The following is a 14,253-nucleotide window of genomic DNA, read 5'->3' as shown; positions in this document are numbered from 1 at the left end:
TGTGAAAAAACGTGGTAAAAGTATTCAAAAGGCTTTAGATCTTAACTTGTAAAAATAGAAATAAACGTAGCATATCCCCTTAACTATCGATTCTGTGTGTGATTTGGTATATATATATATATATATATATATATATATATATATATATATATATATATATATATATATATATATATATATATTTATATATATATATATATATATATATATATATATATATATAATATTTTTTTATATAACTAACATCTCAAAACAACTATTTTAGAATTTAATAACATTACTTATGTCTGACTGTGAAAACTGGAAACCTATTAAAAATACATGTATTAAAACTAAAGGTTTTATTTTCTTAAGAGTTTGAATTATTTTCTATTCTACAACGTTGGCATCTCTCAATTACATGATCGAATAATTAGCCTGTAACAGAGATAGGATTTCAACAAAAGATAACAAAATGTATTCACACGAATTCTAAAACCCACGGTAAGTTGAATTGAATTATAAACACTTTATTTCCTTGTTTGTTTAATGCAAAGTGTTTCTGCTTTTTATTGTAGCTTTATACTAAGCATACTAGTTGTGATAATTTCAAATGTTCTGACACAAACAAAACGACTGGTTCAATTTATTCTTTTAGTTGAAGCTATGAATGTTTTAATGCTTTAAAATAAACATATAACCAAGATACAGAGACAACTAGCTCCTAAACATTATTTTTTTGAAATGCGTGTTTTTTATCCTCACCAGAGTCCCAGAATGGAGCTTGAAGTGTATAATTCCAAAGCAAACCTATCCAAAAGGTTTTATTGTAGAGATTGTTGTTCTCAGCCAAACCCTGTTGACAGTGACAAACGCAGTAAAAAACATTAGCCAGAAACAAGCGTCTAATATTTTATTTGGTGATAATAAATTAGGAAACATAGATATAACTGTGACTTGTATTGAGGTGTATTAAACGTTCTTATACGATATTCCTTACTAATTCATAAGAAAGGTAAAAAAGGATAACGATTTTAAGTTCTTAATGCTATTATGTAACAAAGTGGGTGTGATCTCCTCTAAATTTGATAGTATATAAATTTTGTTTTAAATAAAAAAGAATCTCATAGAAATAAGGATTGTGCACCAATTGAGCTCAAGCAATGTGTGTATAACATAGCGGACAACTAGTGCTTTATTAAAGAATATTGATTATTTTTTTAAACGGTAACTAGACGAAAAAATATACATTGTGTTACAATGCATTGTCATTAAATATTGATCTGTGTGAAAAGTTTGAATGTAAGCAGTCCAGTAAAAGTGGTTGTAATTTTACTTGCAGCTTTCCGTCAAAGACGAAGTATAGACAATGAAATTAATAAATAAATTGTTTTTTTTTTACTAAACGGAACTACGGTGGAGGCGTTACTGACGGATTTAAAATTGACTCCCCGATATATACTTGATTCAGATTAATCAAACGCATTATTTAATTAGAATCTTCATGCGTTTATCAAATTAAAATAAATAAACTCCGGCAGAGGATATCAAGCATCACACAATACAGGTTCTAAAATGTAAGTAAAATCAGTTATTTACCTTAAAAAATGAAGGCCTTTCTTCCTCCACGTCAGTGAGATACCCCCCTAAATCTCTACAGAACTTGAGAGAATCATTAAAACTTTTTGTTTCTAAGCTGATCAGGTAGCAGGTATTGTCATGTATTTCTGTGTGGAATTTTTCTGTTCCAGGACACGGTATAGAGTGTAGCCCCGTCATTAGAGTAGCCGATACCAGAAGCATTATCAACATCGTGTTCTGCATTTGTGAACTCTGTAGTAATACACAAAATATCGTCGTCTTCTGTACAGTAATAATCTCGTTTATTCTTAAATAATTTCAAAAATAACTAAAGCCAATTAGTATTTTTAAATTGCGCTCTAACACTATTTTTTTCTACTGTTGCACGGACAAGAAAACTTTCCCATCCAGCGTACAAGAGATTCAGAATGTGACTGCAACTAGCAATCTTAAAACGCTGAAGATGAGCCAATGGCTACGCCCCTTGAAATATTTCCTGTTTGAACGATATCTTTCTTTAGCCATATATTTATCAACCACGAAATGTTTTCTGCTTGCGAATTTTAATAGGTTATCTCTAATCTTGTTCCTGTTTGGAAAAGTGTTTACGTTAGATACGTTTTTAAACAATGTTATTGCAACTGCGGTGAAACAAAATGTTAAAGTAAATACACAATTTTAAAAACATTATTTTTTTAAAAAGGTGTTATACTATTCTACACAAGTGACACCGTTATTTTGTCACTGTAAAAATATAGTAAGCTTCATGATTGGTTCATTATCGATATTTATTATACACATCAAAGTATTAAATAATGTAACTGCCCCGACAACACATAATAACAAAAAATAACAGACATATCGTTAAAGCTTTAACCGACATAAAATTTAGCTTTATTATGCACTAAACGTTTAAATAGGCAACATAGCCTAATTTTCCATGGACACCATGTTTTTTGTGAACATCTACTCCTTAAATCTACTCTATATGTGACAAGTAACATCTACTTGAACGTTAGGTCAGTAGCTCCAAAATGAGAATTGAATTTCATAGACATGAATTTGAAGTTGTGGATCGCTTGCCATTTGTTTTGATAAATATTTCAGTAAGCTATTTCTTAAGTAGGCTATTGTTGTTAAGGCGGGTCTTGTAGAACTATGGATATTCATTGCGTAAGTTTGTCTTGAGCGTGAATGTTAGTATGCTATGTGTGAATATTATGTTCAGTAGTTGATGTGTCTGAAAAAGAGACGACATGTCGTAGATTTCTGTTCATTATATCGCATGTATCTTCTGATGATTAAGCTGCTGCATTATAAAACTTTCCCCAAGACTATGACATCAGGAATATATTAAATGTATTCTTCTTCTTCGTTCTTAATTATTAGTGTTGAAGGGGATCGAGATTTATCTGCCAGTGGGTTTGAACTCGAGACTTTGTTCGAATTTATCAACCATGAGTTTTTTGCCGACTCGACCACGCCTCCAATTCAATTAAGCGTTACGTTTCAACAATTGAGGCCATTGACTCAGATTTCAGCCTGCTTTTCTTTTTGGATTTGCTTCCATAGCCTTTGTCCAACCAAGAACAAACTACAAGGCAGCAGTTGTTTAATTCCCACGTTTTCTTTAACTTGCTTTCGCGTCTGTTTGTTTGGTTTTCCAATCAAATCTTGCGATCGATATTTCGAGCACTTCCCAGTTAGCTAGCGCGCTGAAATTTTCAGGGAAGCTTTGTTTCCAATGACCATAGAATATTCAATTGTTATTATTACTAAATTGATCCATGGAAACATTTTATTGAGCATTTTAGACCGCTATATAATTGTAGTAAAAACGTGGGGAAAAGGGGACATAACCCTGTAACTGTAATTTGATGAAAACAAGGTTCGGTACTCTCCCTCTTTGCTTACTGAGTAGTGTTCACGCGGTGTTTGTGTACAAACAACCGTAACAAATGGTGGCCAGAATGGGGGAGACGATATGGTCGAGTGGTTGGGCACACGATTGCTATCCCACTCGACACGGGTTCAAATCTATGTGTTCTAGTCAGTAACGTATTCACACAACGTGTTTTTTAAGAGTTGTCTTTTTACGAGTTGTCTTCGTTTACCCAAAAAAAAAGTGAAAAGATAAAATCGATAGCAAGATTTTAATGCAAACAAACAGACAAAGACTAAAAAGTAGAAAATAATAATCATTAAAAAAGTTTAAAAAAACCCACGTTTTCTGATTGAACTAAAAAGTAGAAAATAATTGCTATACATCACAATAATGCAAGCGATCACTCTACTATAAGCGATCAAAAACGTGGGGCGCCGTGATTTTCTTACAGTTTCTAATACTGTTGACTCTCTACAAGCTCCCTAATAAAAGTCAATAGTATTATCTAATCAATAGTAATATAACTTTTACTTCGGCGCCCCACGTTTTTCATCGCTTATAGTAGAGTGATCGCTTGCATTATTGTGATGTATAGCAATTATTTTCTACTTTTTAGTTCAATCAGAAAACGTGGGTTTTTAAAAACTTTTTTAATGATTATTATTTTGGAGTTGTGTCTCCTAGAAGAGTCGCTGTCCCCAGCTAACGAGCCTCATCTGCCCGAGGGTTCGAACTCGAGACTTTTCGGTTTAGCAACCATGAGCTTTACCGACTCGACCACGCCGAACCCCTTATTAAATGTCAATACAATACAATTCACATATCTTTTAATTCAAGCATATGATGAAATGAACATTTTGATTTTTTATATTAAGAGCTACAAATAATAGCTATATAGGAGATGTTCACATACATTTATATCGCCAAAAAAAATAAAGATATAGCTCTAAAGTAGTTTTAAAAAAAATAATAATGAATAACCATTTATTTATCGGAATTACTTAATACACTTAATCAGTTTGGGCTTTTTATCTGGTGTTATTTTGACTAATAATCTAGGCCTATGTATTTTGGGTTTAATCTTCTTATCGTTACGAATAGCCTATGTTAAATTAAATATGACGAAAATGTGATCTTTCGCTCGTTTTACCTTCCCGGTACATTTTCTTAAAGCTGCTGAGTAATTTTGAACGTAACTAAATCGCCTGTATTTATGTTTGTTACTTGACGAAGGAATAGATAAAATTAGAAAACAAAAATCACGAAGTTTCGTTCCAGATCCTGGTAGTAAGACGGAGTCCTTGAGTTATTGTACGGTAGGGCGTGTCGAGTTTCCCAAGTGCTACCATAATACTTGGAGACCTGCCGTTGGAAGAGCCACAAAGGTAGGTGGGGGTATGAATTAAATCAACAGTTATTCTGCGAAGTCTTCAAGTTGGACACTCCAAGTTCTTCCGCGTCTACCTCACCACATAGAGACCGTTCATTGGGCGTCCAGAAACAAAAAAAAAACAAAAACATGGGGCACTACTTGAATCATCGGGCATTCCGAACCAGAAACATCTACTCAGGGCTAAGGGCGTCCTTTTGCGCCCGGTGTACGCCTGATCCAAAACGCCCCATGCACTACCATGATTACTACATTCGTTTTAAAGCGCGTCCTTCACTAGAAATTCGGCGGGGTACTAAAATGGGTGACTTGATCGATTCGGTGTTTGCACCTAGGCCACTGCAGTATGTAGCCAGTGGCCTCAAAGAGACTTTACAATGACTCTGACAAATTGGCCGTCGCCGTGGAATGTTCTACCTCAACATTGCAGAGGATAATGAAAGTACACTAAACGTTTTTATATAGTACACCCTTGGGCGTCTGGGTCTTAGTGCAATCTTAGCCACATCCAAATAATTAAGACCAAGAAATATAGTGCCGACATTGCTAATGTTTAAATAACACAGTTCTAGAAAGCAACTCACACGTTTCTAATTGAGACAACAGTCCGAATAAACCTTGCCCAAACGTAACTAAATACTGAGAAGCCATATGCCAAAGTAAGTTTTCCCAAAAAAAATTAATATTATCTGTTATCAAGTAGAATTTCATAATGATTTTTATTTTGGTTGATGATTTGATAATTGAGACAATGTTTTAGCATATAAAACTGGTAATTCATTAAGAGTTTTAAGATTTAAGATTTATTTTTGAAAAAAGAGAAACTGCTCTACAAAAGAAACATCTCTTTCCTTAATAAAAAAAATTAAGAACATATGCATGACATCATCTCACATAAGAATAACTATATATGAAATAAGAATTGAACACCACTTTATATCAAAAGATTATTTTGGTACATCAAAATAGTAAAAAACGGCTATTTACAAGACTAAAATAGTTTATGCACAAATAGATGATAACTCCTTTGACATTAAAATATTACAACTTAAAACCAATTTGTGGGTAAATTTCAATCGACAGATTTAAAAATACAGTATAGATTTTTAGTTTTTTTATAAAAATATGAGAAAGAACTATATATTGTAGTGAGTGAAATAAAAAAAAGAACATCGATTTTTTAACCTACTGCAATAAAAATTTAGTTTTTTTTTATTACAATTGATTGAAGTAGGATTTTATATTTTTAAGCTTAGATTAATTTCGAACAATCTTCTAATAAACAACTAAATAATCTGGAGTCTCAGTTCTTCCATCGGCATATGATTCTGCTTCTGCTATCTCATCGTGAGCTTGATCAATATCGTAGTAAACCTCTTCTGACAAACCGTCGTTGATGTACACATCTTGATGATGTCTCGTAGAAATTTGTTCGTTTTCGTTTTCAGGAGCGTCGCCATTTTCAGAGTAAGGACCAGACATGGGATGGTTGTCGACGTTGAGATTATCCACAAACGCTATAGCCGTTAGTTTTTCTTTAACAAAACGTCTTCGGTTGCTAAAACTCCGATAGCTTGAGGATACAATTGTAATTTAGTATGTATCAAAATATAGGTACATGAATTACTCATTTTTGCGGTAATGTACAGTTTTTGTATGTGCAATACATTACACTTTAAAGGAAATCTATCATTTCAAAATAAATAAAAAACATTCTTTATACGTAGACTTTTGTAATGATGAGAAACAATCCTTACTTAAATGATCAAGCCAAGCGTTAGATGAACTGTTATTAGAGCAATTGTATAATTGATTATATATATATATATATATATATATATATATATATATATATATATATATATATATATATATATATATATATATATATAAATCATAAAATCATTCGGGACTGGTGGAGCAATGGCATCAGATTCGTGGCGTTAGCTAACGGCTGCGTGTTGCATGCACTATCATCATAAGCTTAATTATGATAAAATCATCGCATCATCTACGTATATTTTTTTCCTCTCTTTTATTAGTGATGTTTGTGTCATGTTCTACTCTGAAGCAAAATTTTCCGGCTAAGTTTTCAACAGGTCTAGTATTGAGAGGGTACATGTCGGGTGTGCAGAAGTTTAATGTTAATTGATATACTATTTCAAAACAATTTACCAAAAGATTAAAAAATAATTGCTAAAACAAGATGCTCAAAATGATTTGTAAGATAAATTACCTAAAAAATAGTGGACAGGTTTACATCGGGATATGTACTTTATCGTTACTAAGTTGTGATACGCTCATTAACTTTGTGATACTTTTTATTATGTACTGGCGTAGCCTACATCTCGCGCGCTGCTGCTGTCTCGGAAGAAACGAAATTTAAGAAGCCTCGTTATAAAAACATTCAGTTGTTAACAATGATGTATTTTTAGACGTGTGAACTAACTTTCTGTCAACACCCCTCACGGTGACAGGACACATGATCTCAGGACGAATGTTACGAAGGTGTGTCTATATTGTTATTTCATTCAATTTCATCTAGTTTCGTCAACCTGACATGGTAGAATTGTCTCATGTTTGGCAAGCCCACCTACGTTGTCTATCGAAAAAAAAAATTCTCTAATCTTTGCATACTATAGTAGTAATCTTAATTTAAAATGTTTAGTGCAAAATGACAAATTATATGGCAAACATTTCTTACAATTATTATGTAGGCCTATAAACAATCTTAAACATAGTAAACAAAACCAAACCATATGACAGTCAAAACAAAAATGTTCAGATCAACTAAAATCGTCCAATACACATTTACAATTAAATTATGCTGTGGCTGTGAGATATTTTGTCTGATATAATTTGTCTGAGGAGATCATTTGTCCAGGGTATCATTTGACCTAATATATTTTGCCCTTGTATCCTTTGTCCTTGAGATCATTTGTCCTGAGATCATTTGTCCTGAAATCATTTGTCCTGTCACTATATATATATATATATATATATATATATATATATATATATATATACATATATATATATATATATATATATATATATATATATATATATATATATATATATATATATATATATATATATATATATATATATAATTACCTTTATTTGTAGTGGCCGATAAATAGCTGGTTGAAAAATTGACATTTTGTTTCCCAATATAAACACAGTCTATGCTGGATTTATTGTTGTGTTCATCTGGATCCGCTGATTTATATGTCGTCGTATGTGATGTGTTCTTGATATCAGTAAAGGACTTTCTAGTTGTCATCATGACAGTGCCTTTTGAATTGATCATTGAGCAGACTTGTTCACATGGATCTTTAGAATCGTCAGCAAAACCGTCTAAAATAATGAAATACGAATTTAAAATATTGTTGATGGAAGATTTCCGTTTATCCAAAGCTGGCAAACAGTTTCTTATATCCAAATTCTCACTTAATTTCCTTTTTATTTAAAACTATAATTTATACAACTGTATTTATTGTTAAAAAATAGCAAAACCATATTACGAAACAAACACTACAATAGTTATGAAAGTAAACATGGTAAAGATTATTTTTTTTTCTTATGCATTTGAGCGTTAACCATTATATATATATATATATATATATATATATATATATATATATATATATATATATATATATATATATATATATATAATGCTCAATCTATTTTATTTGTATATCTACTTTGTAAAAAAGCAATTATGTAATTTTAACATTGTGTACTCTCTGTTTAGTAGTCGAAGGTGCTGTTTTCTGATTGTTCTTATGTTAGCTATGCGGGGACAGCTATTCATTGAGTTGGGTAAACAACTTGAATTAATTGTTCTGATTTTTACACTTAGTACATTGTCGCAATAAAAACAACTGATTATCACACCTGAGGGTGATGGTGACTCCATTACAATTCAAGAGCTGAAATGCATGACTCTTTACAAATTGAAGGTAATATTGAAAAAAATAATTAAAATTTTAAATAATAACTAGTTCGATGTATGTGTCATAAAAAGTATTTAAAATTATAGTACAATAGTAGTTTTTTAATAGTTTTATTTTATTTTAATTCTAAATATGTGTTATTATTTTTATTACTTTGACGTTTCCATCTAGCATCAGCTGGCTGCACAGTTAAATAAAGAAAGGACTTACCTAGGGCACAAATAAAGTTTTGTGCTTCAGAGCAATTTTTCCAAACCCACTTCTTTGTTCTAGGTGTATACCGTACACAGTCTCCCATCAGAAACATAGAAACTATTTTTCTGCTACCAGTATATGTTTGACCTGCATGTAATGGGAAATTAATATGCAAATATATCTCCAAACAGTATACAATTCACTTTTCTCATATGCATTAAAAAGAAATATAATTAAAATAAATACTTTACGATGCTATTTTTCTTTAATCTTCTGTTCTTTTTATGTGTTAGTATATTTAACAGTTTGCAGTTGTTTTTAACAAAAAGTCTTAAAAAGTACTTAAAAATTCGATAAAACTTATGGCTGTCCTCGAAAATTGGAAACCTATAAATAAATGCATTTATAAGTTTAATTTTCTTTACGACTTGAAACATGTTCTATACCAGCATTTATTATATGGGATTGCATTGATGTAAGAGTAAGAAACAAAAGTTTCAACAATTTCTCAGACTATACGACAATTTTGGCATTTCTGATAAATATAGAAAAAAATGTATTCATATAAAATATAAAACCCACGAAAGTTTAACTTAACTTCTTAAATAACTAATTCCTTACATATTCCACGAATTTACAGTTTGGTTACTTCACTCATTTTTATCTAACAAATGTCAACACGTGTTTCACCTTAATACCATCTCATCACAGAAATATGTTAATATAAGGGGTTCCCCAGGGCTCAAGCTTAGGTCCTTTACTTTTTTCATTATACATTAATGATCTTCAATTGCACATCGACGCAGGTCAGTGCGAGATGTTCGCTGATGATACTTCGTTACATGTCTTGCAGAAAGTGCTGACTCACTTAGATACAAACTTCAAACATGTGCCAATCAGCTTGCTTCTTGGACACAATTGAACAAAAGGAAACTTCCCCCCCCCCCCCCAATAAAACGAAGTCAATGCACATTACTACTCATCTGAAACGCCTTCGTCTTCCATCCACCGCATTACGCATCATTATAGACTATAGACAATACAAACATTGAACAGGTTAACAATTACAAATGTCTAGGATTGATTATAGATCACAACCTCACCTGGTCCGACCATATTTATCTTCTAAAAATGTCCCTATTAAAGACAATTTTTCAACTAGCAAAGATAAAACCTTCTGTAGTTTGGAGCGGCAGCTTTATAACAAAATTGAGTCCTCTACTGTCATTACAAAAAAGGGCAATAGAACTGGTTACTGGCTTGTCTAGTAGTGTGGATTCTTTTATTACAACTAATATACTTCCTTTAAAAAAAGATAATATATACTAAACCAATTTTTTTATATAAAATATTCCACGAAACAGCCCCCTCTTACTTATCAGACATATTTTCTTTTAACACAAAATTAAATCGTCGTCTTAATTACTGATCCCATATACAACTTTTTTTCCAAAAACTTAGCTTCGCCTACTCTGGTTCTAATTTGTAGAAAAAAATCTTCCTAATAAAATAGAACTAATTAGATCTGAATATATATTTAAAACTAAACTTAAACAATTATTTTATGACCTCCCTAACTGACTAAATTAAATGCAACATTTCTCATTCATCTATTTTTATTCTTATTTTATCTCATTTGATATTATAACTAGGTAATAGTATTTCTTTATTCCACATTTTTAGTGCTGTTACTGCTGTCCTTACTACACAATTGCTTTTTAAAATGTTTTTTTACGTTGTTGTTTTTTTGTTTATTTTAAAACGGCCAATGCAAAAAAAGGCATCTGTTACCGGTATTGAATACATTGAAATTGAAATTGTTTCTTTAATACCAATTGTTTCAGTGTTTTATGTTAACTTGAACTATGTACAATAGTTGTGATCATTTTAAAAATTTTGACCCCAAAAAAAAACCCAAATAGTTTAAACAATTCATTTGGTTAAAGCTATGGAAGTTTCAGTGCTTTTAAATAAAACAATAAAACCAACATAATAAAGAGACAAGTAGCTCTTAAACGATTATTTTGAAATGGATGTTTTTAAATCCTCACCAGAGTCCCAAACTGGAGCAACAAGTGTAGAATCCCACAGCAAACCTATCCAGAAGTTTTTGTTATAGAGATTGTTGTTCTCAGCCAAACCCTGTTGACAGTTACAAATGCAGTAAACAACAAAAGTCAGCAACAAGCGTCTAATATTTTATTTGGTGATAGTAAGTTAGCTAAAATACCATTTAGACTAAGACTTACATTTATTTTTATTAAATGTTCTTATAACTTATTCTTTACTAATGCATACCGTCTCTTCAGATACGAATTAGTAAGTTATTTCTTCAAAACTAGATTTTTGTTTTCGAATACTTCTACTTCTTCTTCGTTCTTAATGTTAGTGTTGGAAAGGGCCCCCTCCAAAACAGTTATGTATACGTGTCAACTGGTTATGCTCCATTGAGGCCATTGATTTCAACCTGCTTTTCGTTTTGTATTTTCTTCCATAGCCTTTGTCCAACCAAGAACAAACTACAAGGCAGCAGTTGTTTGATTTTGGAGTTGTCTCAACTAGAAGAATGGCTGTTCCCAGCTAACGAGCCTCATCTGCCCGAACTCGAGACTTTTCGGTTTAGCAACCATGAGCTTTACCGATTTGACCACGCAGACCCCTTTTTGAATACTAAATTGGAAATATCTTGCCCTACTTAAGTTAAAAAAAATGTTATGAAACGATGAAGATGTGAAGATCTTTAACGCAAAACACCTCCGTTTTGAGTAGGAATAAAAATAATAAAATGAAAGTGCTGTCAGTACTGTATATATTTATAGTCTAGCAATACCTTTGAAATTCTATAAGTGTGAGTGTTTAATGAAGACATCACTCAAGCGAAGTGTGAAGAAAGGAGGTTAGTTTAAACATGACTTAGCTATTATGTGTTGAAATGAAGGGAAGAAAATTTGAACTGTGTGATGTCTTTTAAAGGGGAGGATTAATTCGTGGCAATAGCGGTACCATGCAGTGGGGACGAGAGGAGAGGATTACGGTTTACTTATGGATTTAAAAATGTTTTCTCAAATGTATTAAGTTAAGTGAAATCACATCAACTAAGTAAAATGTTTAACTAGTTATGTGAATTCGATACGTTTATTAAGTAAAAATTAGTCAAATTTGATATTCACTCGGTTTCATTGTGTGTGAGTAGCAAGAGGTACCAACATCTTACAATACAAGCTAAGAGACAGAATGTATTCACCTTAAAAAATGAAGTCCTATCTTCCTCCAAGTCAGTGAGATATCCCCCTAAATCTCTACAGAATTCGAGAGAATCATTAAAAATTTTTGTTTCTAAGCTGATGACGTAGCATGTGTCGTTGTGTATTTCTGTGTGGAATTTTTCTGTTCCATTACACGGTACAGAGTGTAGCCCCTTCATTAGAGTAGCCGATACCAGAAGCATTATCAGCATCGTGTTTTGCATTTGTGAACTCTGTAGGAATACACAAAACATCGTCGTCTCATGTATAGTAATAATCTCGATTACTTAAAAATAATTGTAAAAAAATCTACAAAGAAAAACAAAGAAAAAAAAGTTAATATAGGCCTATATTATTTTTTGTATGATCTAAAGAGAGATTTTTAAATTGTAAGATAGACAGTAAAACTCACCCTCCTGGCTTACAGTTGTCTCACAATGTGACTACGATCAGAAATTTTAAAACGACCATGTTGAGTGGATGGCTACTTCATTTTCTTTCCTGTTAGAATGTTATCCTTGTTTAGTTATTTCTTCTGCTAACGAGTTTTATTATGCACAAGCAACGCACACCTCTTATCGTCATCCTGTTTAGTGAAGTGTTTATGTAAGTTGTTAACATCTTGATTGTAACATTAGTATAAAAAATGTAAATTAAACTTTTCTTTAAAAGAAATAACTGTTCCGTTGTATTCATTTCATACTCCTACATTATACCCCTAACACATATATTAGGTTTCATAGAAGGCTCATTATTTGAGTTGATAATATTAGCCTAATAATATCCGGCAAAATATGTAATAACATAACTGCCAAGGCCTATCCAGTGTTTCTTTCATACATTTTTCTCTAAAACTTTCTATACAAAATGTTATCTTCTATTTCGTTCACTGTGGAGGGGGGGGGGGGGGGGTGTTGTCGTTGTTGGATGCAGAAGAATCGCAACATGGGGTGGTGGGGGGGGGGTATGGAAGTTGCAGGAGTTGCCAGCTCAATTAATGGTTTATGGAATGTAGTCTTTAAAACTAACATTGACGTTCTCATCAAGCGTTGAGGGGGGGGGGTGATACTTTCATGTAATTTGATAGCACTACCGTAATCCAGTTGTATTAATAACCAACTATAACTAAACATCGTTACTATTAAGTGGGACCAGCTGCAAAATTCAGAGAGTGAGACAAGTTTTGTTGAGTCTTTTCACTAGCTGACATGTAAATTTTAAATCAACAACCGGGGTAGGGGGTAACACCACACCTAATAGTTAAGTATGAAAACGATATAATGTGTGCACGAATAGACATTTTGAGGCGAATAGGGAGGAGATTTTAACAAACAAATTGTTGGAGCATGTCATTTATTTCTGCGAGAGCATACATGCAAGCGGTGCGTGTGGAATATGTTCCGAGAAAGTCCTCAGAAAGGGCGAGTTTATGCGTGTTCCAATGGTGTAGAATGTTATGTGGTTTGCCGAAGACACAGATGAGTACGAAAAGTTGTCACAAAACGCTGGCATTTGTATCTCAGATGCCTATGTAAGAGTGTCATGCCATGTCTTCTCGTCCTTAAGAAGACCCAATTCTTGGCATGCCTCTTTGAAAGTGTTACATTCCACGCCGTTGACAGTTCGTAGATGGTTGAAAATTGTGATGCTTACCGAACGGGTTAGGAGCAGCTTAAGGTAATAACGTTCGGTGTCATTAATGACAACAACATGCATTCTACCTATTACTTTTGCGCCTCCTCTAATTCTCTTTTGCCATTTTCCAGAGGATTGTTGGAATGTGTAATGTTGGGGAACATCAGTGTAATGTAACTCCACAGCTTCAGGATCCGTTTTATTGAGTTCAAACCAAGCTAAGAGCATAGTGTTTTTTGTTGGCCTGTCTTTGTAGTGCTCGTTCTTCTTGATCCTCATGAAAGAAGACAAATTTTTGTTCTGGCAAATGAACTGGTAATCGTGTAATAACGTGCAATTTTTCTGAAATACTGTACTCGTTCAAACGCCAAATAGCCTCCG

The sequence above is a fragment of the Physella acuta genome, unplaced genomic scaffold, assembly GCF_028476545.2.
Source record: "Physella acuta isolate Inbredline_101_S28 unplaced genomic scaffold, ASM2847654v3 ptg000272l, whole genome shotgun sequence".
Taxonomy (NCBI): domain Eukaryota; kingdom Metazoa; phylum Mollusca; class Gastropoda; family Physidae; genus Physella; species Physella acuta.
This window is presented reverse-complemented; position numbering follows the sequence as displayed.